Genomic DNA, 15,454 nt, shown 5'->3' on the forward strand with positions numbered 1-15,454 from the left:
AGACCTAGCCCTCCATGCCAGAGTAATTTTAAATGCTGTTTAATGTTTCACAATTTCAAAAGTTTTCTCTCATTCTCTGTCAGCACTGACTGTGTCAACTGCGTTTTCAAGGGATTTTCCCTTGGCAGTGCCAGAGGTGGCTTTTTTGTTTTCAGGAAAATGTCTGGTTATGATACTGAGGAAAACGAAACATCATGCAAGTACCTATTTTCAGATAGATAAATGCTGTTTGTGGAATATGCCTGTAGCTTATAAAAAAGATCTTACCTCTGTTCTGCACAACCCTTTTTTTCTGACAGCTCAGTCTCTCCATATAGTGCATGTTACGAGAAGGATCTGAACATGGTAGTTACAGGTCTAATGTGCAACTCACGTTCACACAAAGACCACATGTCACTCCCAGCCAAGTATGTGAATGGAAATTATTTACTAAATTCATCTTCATGCAGTGAGAAGCTTATACATCCGAATATACCTCACACAGCCATACCATTTGGATGTAACTGGAGAATCTCAGCTACCCAATAGATGATTTATTTACATTTTTATACGTGAGCAGCATATGGATATCCTCAGTAGTTACGTGGTACGTTAGTGTAACTGAAACATCTCTCAGGTAGCTTTTAATGATGTTATGTAAGCTCAGTTTTCTCAAGAACTCTTTGAAACAACCCAACATGGATTAGTACCAGAGGGATGCTGGTGAGCTTTGCCAGCCACTACTTGTAGCAGCAGATCACATCAAGCTTCGGGCCATCAATCATTTGCTTCTGAGTTTCCCTGTGTGTGCTTGAGAGGAAACTGAAGCTTTCCTAAGTGGACTCAATAGGACTTCTTGCAGCAATTACTGTCTTACTGAAGGCTATTATGATTTCTAGGAAGACAGAGAAGTCAGAGCAATTCCTGTCTTGGTGAGGATGCTTCCTCTGTGGCCCTGGAAAATTAGTTAGGACTAGTTAGGTCCTGGTTAGGACTCATCTCTGTCCTCATGTGAATCTTTCCTAGCCCTTAGCTTTTTGCAGTTTTTTCTTTGAATGGTGAAATTTCCTTTTCAATTAAAAAACTTCCCTTATCCCCCCAGCAGCAGCCACAGGCTCCTGCTTTCCTTTATAAGGAGTGCTGTCAAGTCACAGCTTTTACACAAGCTGTTTATGATCTGAGCCATGGAGGGCGACTGTGCTGGACCTCCAGCTCTGCTCTTATGTCAGACCTCCCTGAAATACCACAGAGGATTTCTTTAGAGATCCAAGACCTGAATTTTCTTTTTTAACTTCCCAACAGAAAAACTTAAAGATTGTATTCTACCATACCAATTTTTTTGAAGATTTGTTTACAGGAGAGAGAAATGCTGTCTGTACAAATGCAGATGCTGCACACTGTGCCTGGAAGCAGGAGGAGAGATGGAACTTGTCCTGTTTTTTCCTTCCTCATTTGCTCTAGAGTTTTTGAGCTACCACCACCACATACCACACTTGGGATCTTGGTTGTGTCACCCTTTGGGAACATCCTTTACCTCTGTTGCTTGAAGCCACATGATTCACTCATGCTCTGACTATAAGAATATGAGAATATGCTTTTTGAAAAGAAAACAAAATATTTTGACACAAAATATTTTTCTCCGTATTTCTTCCTCTCATGTGCCTGAAGAGACAGCTGCTTCAGAAACTCACAGCAGCTTCCTCTGTCCACAAACCAAACCACTGTCAGTTGTCCCCTTCCCTCTTCACCCTTTTAGGTGTTTTTTGATCTCTGTTGTCTTTTGGTTCCCAGGATTTTAGCTCAGCCTAAATGGCTATTTGGCCCACAGGCTGAAAATAATATCTTCGCTGGCAGTGAAACAGCCATTGTCTTAAAATGTACATAATTATAAGCTGGGAAGCTGTTGACATAAGACTGTTGCAACTTCCCAGCATGTTCCTCTAAGTCTCAAATTGAATTTGAAGATATTCATACAGGAAAACCCATTCAAACAGGACAGAGAGAGTTACTATTCTCTTGGTCAGATCACATTCATATTCAGCTATTTTTTTCAGACCAACATACTGAGCAATCTCACAGCAGCTCCTCTGAGGTCAGCCTTCTGCAGAGCAACCCTGGAAGTTTCACCACATAGCAAATCTAAAGCACGTCTGCAGAAGACCCTGAAAAATGTGCTATAGGAGCAATCTTGGAATTCAGAAGGTTTATTAAAAGGATTATGAAATCTCTTTGAGGATTATAGCAATGCCTAGACCTTCAGGTCTCTGGGTCTGTCTGTCAGGAATATTTTGTGTTCTTACAGTAGCAGTGAAGAACATGATCTCTCTTCTTTCATGCTATGATTCTTAGAGCTGTGAATAGTCCCTTGACTGCAGTATGATTATCCTACCAGTAAATTAATTTCACATTACTTGAGAATCCATTGATTTTATCTTTAGTTTCATTGTTTTTCTGAACTGAATCAGAGAAAAATGGCCAACAATTAAAACGGGAGTCCGGGGCTCAGGAATTATTGGCCAAGGAATAAAAACAAGACCAAGACTCAGACTTGATTCAGACAGCAGCTCTCCACATATATAAAATACATCATTTGGGCTTCTACTGGTTATTTAGCTACAAAGCACCACTCAAATCCAAACTCCTCTGGTATACCAGTGCATAAAACCCCACAGTGAACTGTGAATTTGGACAAGTTCTGCAGCCTAATGGGAAAAAGCTCTGTGCACCCAACAACCTAAAATCGCTTATGGCTGGCAGCATGGGCAGTCACAGATGCAGCCTATGTTGCCTTGCTTATGTTAACATATTAAAAAGGGACAGAAGACGTACACCACAACGCAGTTCAGTCGCCTGCACCATAGAGTTGATAGGACAGCCCTGCCATGGTCCCTGCTGCAGTTCCAGCTCGCAGCAGATGGTGCTTTTCAACAAGTCATGAGCACACTTCAGTGGTCAGGCACTGGTCTCCATTGACCAATCATGAATGGACTTCCCATTTTGATAATAAGAGAACCTGATAGTTTAAATTTTTCTGAACCTGTATTCCTAGATATAGAAGAGATGGTCTGAGAGCAAAGACCATGATTGTTTAGCACGCTCCAGAAACTCAAGGAGAGGCCATAATTGAACGAGGTTGTCAGGACGCATTCAAATTAGGAATATCTGTCATCTAGTTTCCTTTCATCTTCCTGTGTTTCTTCTTTTGCCATCCTGTAACTTTTCCAAATGCCCTTAGCTTTTGCAAAGTTACACATGTCTGAAAGAAAAAGAAAACCAGAGTTATTGATCATTCGGTTGCCTTAAGATGCAAAAAAAAAAAAAAAAAAAAAGAGTGAAAGAGGAAGAAATACTGTGTTTAAATCAAAGCTTTAAAACCCTGAATTTCTATTATAAAATATTCTAGGAAAAAGTATAAAAATAGCTATATTCTGAGTCCCAGAAGATGGAAATTTATGCTACAGGTTGTACTGATTATCTGGTGTTCACTGGTATGCTTTAAATGGTGCTACATGTATGCCTGTCCACTGAGGCCACATGTAGTATTAACCTACAATGTACAGGGTGTAAAAGAAAGTACCTTCCTCCAATGAAAAGTTTCTTTAAACTGTTGCTTATGCACACCTGATGTACTTGAAAATCTACACTGCCCCCCTGCAATGCTTCTGTGGATGATGTCTGAATAACTTTTATTTGTGAAGTATCAGTTTTTCTTTAGAAAATACTTGATATTTGCCCTTTGGAATCATATGGCGATTAAGTTTCCTTGCCTAACTTTGCCAGTGTTCTCTATTAAACAAATTCCACTAGTTTTAATGCACTAAACTGCTAAACCTTACAGTTACAAAAAAGAAAACAGTCAACATGCCCCCCCCCCCCCCAAAAAAAAAGGGCTCTGCTGTAATGCAAGCTTTACTGTATTTTGAACATACTGACTTTGTAAGATCAATTAACTCCAAGGCTTAACACTTTCTTCCTAAATAGAGTCCTAAACTATTAATTCTTATTTATTGAATGCGTGATATCAGATTACACAATACTGAAGCTGAAATTTACTTTGAAAGTGAACAGAGTGATTTTCCTCAGATCAAATCACCAGTTTGGCAAGGGGGTCATATTGCCTGCAGGATCCACCACGCAGCCCGCTCTGTTACATAGAGTGTTATGAGACAATCTCTAATCCTAGCTATACTGCATGCCACTATAGCATGTATACTAAATGTAAACCTGGTGTGGAATAATTCTTATATGGAGATGCGGAGCCATGAGCATGAGAGGGAACGATACAGGACCTTAATAAGCAGTATTCCTGAAAGTGTTCCATTTTGCAGAGCAGCCCAGAGCCAACTATGCAAAGTTGGTGTAAGATGAGCTGCAGGGATCCCAGAGCATCCCTCAAAGGCAGACACTGAATGTCTTCAGAGTGACATCCATTTTGTTGGCAAACATCATGCAAGGGAAAACTGCAAGATTTGCCTGGATGGTGAACATACTCACCCTCCACTTACTGTAGAGAGCAGAAACACTCTGTGAAAGAGGCCTGGCTGGTGCTGGGAGCAGCCTGAAACACTGCATATCTGCATGGCCTCCAGGCAAGCCAACCTTGGAGCACAGCCTGTCTGCAAATCCATGCTGCATGATAAAAGACACCTTCCACGAATTATACTTTGACACCTTGTCTCATGTCTGATTGCAAGCACTAAAAGAGGTGGAAGCTACCAAACTGGCATCAAGCACCAGCCAAATGATGCCTACTGCAGGGAAGGAAGGTCTAAAGCCTTGAGCAGGTGCACATTTTCCCCTTTGGGTCTATAACAATCTTTAGCAAAAGACTGTTCTATCTGACCTAGAGTGATTCTGGGCAGACAAAGGCAGCACATACAGCTTGTCCTTTGGGCAGTAACATGCTCTGCAGGTCCAGTGAACATTTGATAGTAACAGAGCTTGCAGCCAGGTCCCACTCAGGGCTGGCAACTGCACAAACTGCATGGCCTTGCCTTTACCTGGAAGAGCAGCGACAAGATGTCACATGTTGTTCAACTGTAGAAATGATGAATACACATTTTTGTCTCCTAGGAAAATTCTGTAAAATATCTCAAAACCAAAGTGTCAGCAAAACTTTCTCCAGATGGGTTCTACAGCGCATGCCTCATACTGAGCAGAGAGGTCTGGCAAGTGCTGCCTGCACCACTCAGGGTTCCCAGCATCCAGAAGGACATAAGATTACCGGTTTTCTTTTTTCTTCCTGCATTACCTCCAATAAGCAGTATTTGAAGCAATAGCTTATGAAATCTAAATGCCTTTCCTACTGGAATCACAAAGTATGCCAGCCCCAGTGCCTTGCACTCCAGGTGTATCAGCAGAACTATCTGAATCTGACCCCAAAAATGTTTCTGAATCAGGTGGTACAGACAGGTAACAAATGCAGCTTCAAACACTGCTAGCTTTGGGGCTGCCTCACAGTAGACAGGGGCTGCTCCCCATAGCTTTGTGGCAGCATAGGTTGCCCAGCACCACTGCAGTTACTCACTATTCACCCCAGAAGGACAAGACAATGAGGTCTTTTGATATCAAAACAGTCATAAAATTAAACTTTAATTAAACTATACCTCTTAGTGCTCCATGTGAAGGGAAAATACTGAACTTAAAATCAAACATTCTTTCTGTCTTTATTGTACTCCTCTACCAGCCTTGCAGTATCTCAGAACAGCATGCTTCAGCACTGTGAATGTTTTAAATGAATGTCCTTCACACAGCATTAAAATCTCAAACCTGCTTTTCATTTCAAAACAACACAGAAAAACACTCATAACTTTGACAGAACCTTGAAAAGACTCTGCATAATTTGGGAACAGACTCTCTGGAATTGTTCAAGACACACTGCTTGATAACTACCTGACTCCAGTGCATAGGCTTTTCTCTCAGAACTTACTAAAGTACATGCCAAAATGCCCTTACTCTATGCTAGGTGCTTTCTTTATCAGGCCCCTAATTTGTGGTTCCCATATTCACAGCATCTGTTACTCAGCTGCTTCTGACAGCTGCTGCTAATCTCTGCTCAGATGCTGACCATTGAAAACTTTCGGAGGAGGTGATATTTTGACTTGATGATCCTATGGAAGCTGCCTCTTTAGCTCTGTTTCTCAGAGTACAGGCAAGTTACAGTACCTAGATATTAAAAGAGTAGTTATTTATTATTAGTTGCTATTGCTTTTATTTGCTCTTATTTGTAAATCAAGCAGAGATTACAGGCATTTAAACAGAAGAGTTTTGTATGCATCGCTGGTAATATTTTGATGAAGATCAACTAGCTGTAACAAAAATGGAGAGAAAAATGTAACAGCAGTAATTGTAGAAAACAGGTTTTTATCTTTGTTATTCTGAAAGGTAGCTGCAATGCTCAACATGTAGAGTGCTGTGAAGGTGAAGGCTGAGCCTACAGCTTTGTGTTGGATGTTGATAAGGTGGTGACTTTTCATATGCTAAAATGAATACCTTATTGCTTTGTTACAGCTAAACTAAAACATGAGAGCAGAAATGGTCACAGGATTTGAAGACTTTTTAATAGTTTTATAAATAGAACAGCAGTTTAATATGGCATTATGACTTAAAATAGGAAGAAACAAACACCAAAACTTTTAGTTCTTAAACTTTAGCGGTTTTAGTTTTTGATGTAACAGGTATTTATTCTCCATTGAAGGCAGGAATAATCTCTGAACAAAATGTGTGTTTTTTGTGGGAATAATCAGAATGACAACTATTTATCTGAATTAGTCATGAAAAAACAAGTTGTTTTCCAGCTAGCTCTGCAAAACAAATTTCTGTTTCACTTGAGTCTGGCAATGGTTTTACGTAAAGTGGCTTGTCCTCTGAATGCTGTGTCTCATATTCTCAGTATATTATACTTCATGCAACCCTGCAAGTGGTGAAGGGAGGTACAGGTGCTTGCACAGAGAATGGGTTATCAGAGCCATTGCCTGGTGGGTTTGTGTCCCTGATGCCTGTTTCCCCTAGAAGTCAGTGATAACATTCTCCAGGAGTGTTAAACGAACTCCTTAGATACCAGCGTGGATTTGGATAACCTGTGAAGCAAACTGGCTGTACGGTATGGACCAGAGCTGGAGCATTGCAGCCTTGCCTTTTTCAAGCTAAAAAAAAATACAAATATATTGCTGCTTGCAGCAACGCATGGTTCATCGCAAACTGTATGCCAGGATTATCAGCCTTTTGGCCTGGAGAGTGTAAAAGGAAACAGAAACAGCCAAACTCCTTTATTACATGGAGAGTTCCCCAGCCTTTTTCTTCAGTTTGTGTATTTTGATTGGAATGTTGTGTGGTTTCTCCACAATGTAAGATAAGTTGGCTCTTGATTATCCAAATAAATTAGTTAATGATGCTCACTCATTGTAATTATCTGGATTCTGCTTTGTCTATAATTAGTCTGTGCTCATAAATGCAGCACATTGCTAACAATTTTTTGTAGATGTATGGTTCAGCACTGGTCTTGTAGGTACACAGCAGCTACTGTGTAATGTAGTTGAATTCGCACATTCTTATTGCTTACTGCATGCTTTGCTGTGTTAAATGACAGCCATTTTTCTCCCCTGCAGCCAAGAACAGAGATTAAACTGTAGATACCAATCTGATATCACAGGTCACAGCTTGTACGTGCAACCTATTTTATGTCATAACTGATGGCGGTAAAAGGTCTTTTATCAGCCTTGTTTATTTATGCCCATGGTTCAGAGTGATGATGATTTACAGAGCACCTGTAACTGCAAGCGTATACCTCTCATGAAAATGCAGTATGTAGCTGGAAAAAAGGACCTTGTGGGAGGGAGAGATATTAAAAGCCTAGGATAAATAAAAGAAATACAATAGGATAATCCAGTTACTAAATAGAAAGCAAATCCATTTTTTTTCCCCTTCTAATTACCCCTTCTAATGCTTATAAAGGAGGGGAAAATCCAGCACATCTAATTCACGTTGTTTAAAATCTAAGCACAACTGCTCAAATTGTTATCTGTGCTTTTTGCCTTGCTGACATACATTCTGACTGCATCTTAGGAAGCCGAAAAGCTTTGAAACCATAGAGTTTGAATTTCCAAATTGAATCTGGTGGTGAATAAGAGCTTGTGAGATGTACAATGGATAAAACATGATTGATGACTTTAACAGGTAAAACCAATGTCAGGAAAAAAAAATAATATAGCAGAAATTATTCCAAAAAAAATGCAGTTTTTTTTTTTTAAAGCCTTACAAGGAGAGATTTATGTATCTCTACATCTGTTTAAGAAGAAGACTGAAAGATGACAGGATTAGAACAGTACTCCATGGGAAGAAGATACCAAACCTGAAAGGCCCACTTACTCTAGCAGACGCTGTGTTAAAAAGATCCAATGTCAGGTACCTGAAAACAATCAAATTCCACTTAGACTCTTAAAGCAAGTGTTAGTAACAATGGCATTGATTAGCCCTTCCAGCAGTTCCGGGGGGAACAGGATGTCTTTTGACATGTCCAGTATACCTCTACTTAAGACATACATTGTCTAAAAGATATGTGTGTTACCTGACTGTATACTGGAGTAACAGGAAAAAACCTGTGATACACAAATCAATAGAAAGCTCAGTGAGATGATTTGACAGGCCCTGTGGCCTATAAGATCACTGCAACTCTTGTCTGACAATCGTTTCCTGTAGAGTTGTATTTGGGCTATAGCAGCCCTGACAAGATGACCCCAAAAGCTTTCTCCTGTGTGTTTATACTTGCCCAGCAGCCTGTGTGGGAAGCAGGGCTTTTTCCCCCAGAAAATACAGAAGAACTACAAACCTTTTTCTCCCTTCTGATCTCGAGAGTCAAGTGCTTGCTGTCAAGTTACTCTGTTCTCCAGGTGCTGGCTTCTCCCTGCTGTCATTGTTCCCTACTTTCCATCCCAGAAGTCAACCATGTCCTGTTCTCTGGTAGTAATATGCATCTGCAGGTTGCCTTGAACACAATCTTTGCTTCTTATACCCTCCTGAAAAGAGACATATGAGAGGTGAAGGAAATGCAGCCATTTTAGAAGTTTTTATCTGTAAAACAGCCCAAGCCTGGAAGTATGCATGTGCCAGCCAGGATAAAAAGTAGTTTCTACTGTTCTCCATCTTACAGGATACCTCTGTGGTACTGATAAGATAGAACCAAATACCCTTTATCAAGCTAGTATATACTGTCAGGGACAGTATTTACAGAGCTGCTTAACTTATGAATTCAGATTTCCTTTCAATGCCTAGCATATGTTTTTTGCTTAGTATCAAGAGAGTAGAGAGCTTTTACCCTTTCACCAGATCTTCAGGGTTTCGGACCTCAGTTTTGGGTGAGAATACATAAAAACGCTTTAAGACCACTAAAAATTTTCCTAGTGGTCCTTTTCCCTTGTCTATTCGGCCACGGGTCGCAGTTCCATATCATTCACTAGAAACAGTCTAGATCCAGTCTGGGTCACTGCTGAGCATCATTAATATTCGTAAAGGTTTCAGGAGGACTGAGGTTTCTCTGCACTAGGCTGGAAATGCCCAGAAAGGCTTCTCCTCTGCTGTGTCTCTAAAAAACAGGAATGTACTGAAGCTTTGGAAAAGCTGGTTAGTATTTAATTACTCAACTGGTTATCTCCGTATCTGATTCTCCTCTCATGTCTACTTACATGAGAGTTACTTACATTTATATAAGCATAACATAACATCCCAAGGGAAGAGATCCTCTTCTTTTCATCCGATGCTCTTTCTTGATTGCTGCATCTGAAGTGGATTAACAAAACACTCCTAATCTGGAGAAACGGAGAGAATTAAAATAGAATTCTCAGCTTGCTGGAAATTGTAACTTTCTGAAACGTCATCTTAGTCTGAGACACATTTTAATTTCCTGCATGTGAAAAATAATAAGCAAAACTTCACTTTAGAACTTGTAAAAATAATTTCAAAAATTGGCAGTAGGTCGATGATTGGACTAGACAATCTCGGACGTCTTTTCCAACCTTGGTGATTCTATGATAAATACGTTTTTCATTCAATGGCTTCAAATATATGACCTCTTTCAGAAAAACAGTTGAGGATTTAAAATATAAGGCTGTTAAAAGAATACAAAAATAAGGAAGATTTATAATACGTGAGTAGCTATAAGAATGACAGTCTTCCCAGAAGACCTGTGGTTTATGTAATTGCATAGCCTACCTCAGGCATCGACCAACACTTCATTTTTCAGAAAAATACAAAACTCCTTTTATGTGCAGATTGTGTGAGTACAGAAAGTGCTGCACCCTCATTATATTCCAGATTTCTGGCCTTGGTAGACATCAGTAGCATATACATCAGAGACAATTTTCTTGTAGTCTAGGTGTGGAGAATAACATTTATTTTGCTTGAAAATTTATCTTTCTTGAAGGTAAATTAGAAATTGATGTTCTCTTGCTAGAGAAGAACACAGCTCGTTTCAAACTGACATCTAAACACTGAGGATCCGCATCAGCATCAGGAGTTGCTTTTCTCCCTCCATTGGCTCCTTGCTGTCTCAGCGAGTTATGCAAGATGAACACAATCTCTTATGGCTATTTTATATCTAGAAGCATATTGATGGTTAATTTTTTTCAAAGTCTGAAACTAAACTCTCAGTCTACAGTATCTGATGGCAATAACTAGTATATACACTGTAATTAGCAATAATACCATTATCATTTTCCCATATTCTTTATATTCATATAATATTCATATTCTTTATACATTTTCATATCTTTATACATTTTTACGTATCAAACATTATTGCTGCTTTCTTCTAAAACCCAGAAAGACACTAATGGCTCACCCTGTTTTCCCAAAGCAGCCAGTGTCACTGGATTTTAGCACTGCCAAAGACAGCAGTATATTTTCCCTTCTAATGCTTGATTAGTTAATGAAGTCAGGTTGTTACAAATAGAATAAAGATTTTTTTTTAACATGTGCACTGCCACCCAAGTCTATTGCATCATCCTGAGAAATGCCAGTTGTGCAGAGAGCACAATTAAATATTCTCCATTTTTGTTTACTGTCATTAAAAAGATGTGCTCAGCCACAAAAAAAATAAAACCCCTCCCGAAGTATTAATTACAGATTTTATTAAAAGCATACAGAAGGATCGAGGCATAACAAAGCAAACAATCTCTGTTCCCTCACCCCAGGAGAAGGAAGGAGAAGGAATGCCAGTGACAGGGAGCCTGGTTGCTTTTGACAAGAAGGGAAACATCGATCTCCCAATTAACAGTGCAGTTAAAGAAGGGTAAGCAGCTTGTTGCCAAACATAACCACAGGGAAAACTGTAATTGCTGTAATCAAGAATTATTTACCCAGTCAATAAAACCAGACAGAAACAACTGACATAAGGGAAATAGGCCCTGAATAACTGTGGTGTGTGGAGAGGGGGTTACCAAGGAACATTGCCTCTGACAAGTGGCTCATGCTTGGTTCAAATGCTTTCTCAGTCCCAAGGTGCATAAGGTGATGCAGGTGATGCTGGGCTGAAGGTGTCTTGGGTTGTGTGTGTGCTGGTTGCATCTCCTCTCTGGGAAATAAGAGGAAGATGAAAGATAATGTTTGCGGACTATGATGATCCAAAGGAAACTGCCAGCCCAGAAACTCCCTGCTTATTGATAAGACAGCTTTCAGGCTGTTGGATTTTGTGATGAATTCCAGAAGATTTTGGTGTTCTTCACTTAGCCATAACCAGAGACAAAAGGAGTTTTCTTATTTTCTCCAGCATTTACTGGGTTTACTTTATTAATGATGTGCTAAGTCTTTGCTGCATCTTTGACAGTATTTTCCAGAGAGCACTCCGAGGAAAGAAAATGACTTCCACAAATCTCAATCCAAAAGTGACTTGGCAGGCATCAAAAAGCAAAATGACACTATATATGCCTTAGCTGATGTTTACAAGGATACCAGAAAGTGTCTTAGAGCAACCTGGCTTGCCCTAACCTATTCAAGGCTGAGTAATTTACAAGTCAATCCCAAGTCCACTTCTGTGTACACTTTAAAGTATAAACCATTGATAATGGTCATGTTTAACTCTGGGTTTGCTTTTTTTTTCTCCCTGTCCATATTAGACTACCCATAATGTCTGCCATAGCGTTGCATGATATTTACAGCATCACATAATGGCAGAGGTGGGAAAGGACATGTGGGTCCATCTGGCCCAACCCCTGCTCAAGCAGAGACACCTAGAGCAAGGTGCTTGGGAGTCCATATGCCCAAGCCTACACTACTGGTGCCTTGATGTACTGATGCCTTGATAGCACATGGATGACAAAATGTGGTTAAAACAAAGCAATGGATGCAGATTTCATTAATACTGCATATTGTTGTTCCAGGTATTACCTGAAATCTTAGTGCATATAAATGACTCTGTTTCAGAAATGCAAATGTATTGAATCTTACAGCCAGCTCCAGGTAATACATGATCAGCTTTTCTCACTCTTTGGCACTCCTTGAGATGAGCAGGGCTCTGATAGGGAGGATGCGGTTGTGTGAGTCAGGCTACCAGGCTGAATAAGAATTTTCGAGACTTGGACTGACATGGCATAGCTTTAAGCTCTAAAACTGCCTTTTTGATTAGCTTTGATGTAATCTTCTCAACCTCTGCTAATAACAAGAAAGCCAGCCAATGTTTTCTTCTGTGATTGCAGCCAAAAATAACAAGTAGTATAAAAGTGCATGTGCAATTGAAATGGTTTTCAGCTTTAGGAGATCTAAGTGCCTGTGTCCATGCTGAAGTCACTTGCTTAGTTATTCAGACCATCTTTTCTTTGTGGACACAAAGGATCAGTTTCCAAGCACATTCCCCGCTGAGGAAGATGCTTAGGATGCAGCTGGTGCGCACCCACCAGGTGTGAGTCACTGTGCCGATAGAGCCTCATTTCTCTCCTGTTTTCACAGGCTTGGCAACTACATTAAGTTAGAAAAATGCAAAAAAGCAGTGAATGACATCTAGCAGATCTGACGGACCTCATTTTCTAAGTGAAAGCAACCTACAGAAATTACTAGATTTATGGTTGGAAAAAAGAACAAACATGGAAGGTAAACAACAGGTGTGACCAAGCTGGAAAACCCACCTTTAAGTTCCAACATGCATTCTTGGTGATTTTCACAGTACAACCAGAGGACGAGTGTCCCAGGTACTGGGGCAGTGACAGAGCAATTAAAATGTTTCACTATGGTCCTTATGACAGAAATTTGAACTTCAGTGTTTGCCCTGAAGGCTGTCCCCAGGAGGGCTGGCTGCCAAAGGGTGTCTGCTCAATGGGGAGAGGGATACACAGCAACCTTATCCTAGTAAACATGTGGCTACCAACCCTTACCATGCCGTGCTGCATTCTTTCAGCATTTGACCTCCATGAGAAATGGGAGAAACCTGGGATTTGCATAAAACCATAAGAATGGCTAGCAGAGAAACAGGTGTTCTGTTACTGCTATTTAAGCTTTTCACGAAGCACACACTGCATATGAGAGGGCTTTAATTTTGTACAACTCACACAGCCTTTAACTGGAGCACAGTGGGAAAGGTACCTGCCTGCAGCACCTATCTGTCTTGTCTGGAAGCACCTCCCTCATTTCAGAACAGTTTCAGTTGTCTCCTAAAAGTATATTATTTTGTTGAGCGATAAATGGAACTGTGAAATATTGCCTGTAATCAGCACCCTTTATTGCAAAGCTCATTAAATTCCTGACAAGTCTGGAGTTGACAGCACTTTAATTTTGCTTTATTGCCTCATTTTATCTCACCAATTTCTTTCTCTGATTTACTGTTAATAATGACAGACAGTAGAAATGCGCTGTGTTTGAGAATCAGAAAAATAAGTATTCATCCTTTTTAAAAATCCCCGATTTAGGCCATAGGAATAGTGAGTATTAGACAATGCAGGCATTGAGAAGGTGATTAAACTTTAATAAAACTGTCAACTGAAATAAACCAATCTCCTTACAAAACATTATGCTTGCCAGGTGCTGGATTTTTGCTGTTAAAGAATTCTCTTTCAACAGTCTGTTTCAATGTTCAGCAGACTAATGTTGTGACTGCCAAGTCACAATTTGGTTTTGTGCATGATCTGTTGAGTCTTGGTAACAAAAAAGACTGCTAAAATAACACATTTGGAACCCACCACAGCAACTACAGTATAGAATAAATGCACTAATATGTAATGAATGGCAGCAAAGCTATTCCTATCTCTGACTGCCCAAGCGAACCTTTGGAGCCTAGTCTCCCCACAGCGTCTTCACTGGAGGGTCTGATTCTCCAGCCATGTAGTCATTGACAGCTGCCCAAACTGTTTGCCACCAGTCTGATTTGACAGACACTTCCATCTTTTTTTTTTTTGTATTTGGATGTGATTATACAAAATCAAGGGCAATGAGAAATCAAACATATACATCCACGTACAAAATCTGTAGTCCCTATAACCACCTGCAACAACCTTTTACTACAGTTCAGCATAGAACTCTGTCCAGTAAACACTAAAAATCACTCATTACTAGTGGATTCATAATTTCTAGTTGATTTGCCCTGCAGTGCCTGTAGTAGCTATACTGCAGAGCTGCAGGTGAGCTAATATGCAGCGATTTGCAAAGGACTTGTTCCAGCAATGCTGCCTCATGTAGAATTGGAGAATGACTGAGGTTGAAAAAGACCACTAAAATCGTCTAGTCAACCACCAGCCCATCCCCACCATGCCCACTAACCATGTCCCTCAGTGCTACATTTACATGGTTCTTGAACACCTCCAGGGATGGTGATTCTACCACCTCACTGGGCAGCCTGTTCCAATAAGTCCCAGCTGTGTGATCGCATGCCAATCTTCCCTGGGTGTTCTCTGGTGTCCCCTTGAAAGGAAACAGGTCAAAGTTGAGTGTCTTGAAAGCTGGGATGTTCCCAGGAGACTCTTGTTTCTGTTAACGAGAGCATCACCTCACAAGATTTTGCCTTCCAGAGCTCCTTGGCTGCACAGCCACCCTTTCAATGGAGAAAGAGGAGAGATGGACCCCAGATGATCAGGAAACCACCGCACCCACACATCCTGAAGTTAAACAAGGCAGCCTGGCCCTTGGAAAGACTCCTCATCTTCTTCCCTTTTTCTTGCCTCTTGGTTGTTGTTCCTACTGCTTGCAACTTGCTTTAAATGGTATTGCAAGGCTCTAGGGTGGAGGCCAAATGTCTCTGTGTGTTTGGATTAGGTCAGATCCTTGTTCAAATTTGTATTTCAGGTCCCTGTACTGCTTGGACTAGCACAGTTATACACATATGTACAGATACATATATGCATAAGAGAGCTCTTTTGATAGGACAGCGTTAATTTCCCCTGTAAAATTCCTGTTCAAAACAAAGATCACTAAAATAAGCAAAAGTAACAGGTCACATGGCTGTCAGCAAAGCTTGCATTTTCCATTTAACCATACGTTCTCTTTGCTTGTGACACAATGT

General features: G+C 40.3%; 1 long non-coding RNA gene across 1 annotated transcript; it reads right to left on the reverse strand.

Moving 5' to 3' along the window:
• Positions 2,037-9,770, reverse strand: LOC110388449. Its single transcript, XR_002432884.1, has 3 exons — positions 9,675-9,770; positions 8,807-8,993; positions 2,037-3,235 (listed from the first exon to the last, which is right to left on the reverse strand). It is a non-coding gene; the product is annotated as an uncharacterized LOC110388449 (long non-coding RNA).

The sequence above is a fragment of the Numida meleagris genome, chromosome 1 (assembly GCF_002078875.1).
Source record: "Numida meleagris isolate 19003 breed g44 Domestic line chromosome 1, NumMel1.0, whole genome shotgun sequence".
Taxonomy (NCBI): domain Eukaryota; kingdom Metazoa; phylum Chordata; class Aves; order Galliformes; family Numididae; genus Numida; species Numida meleagris.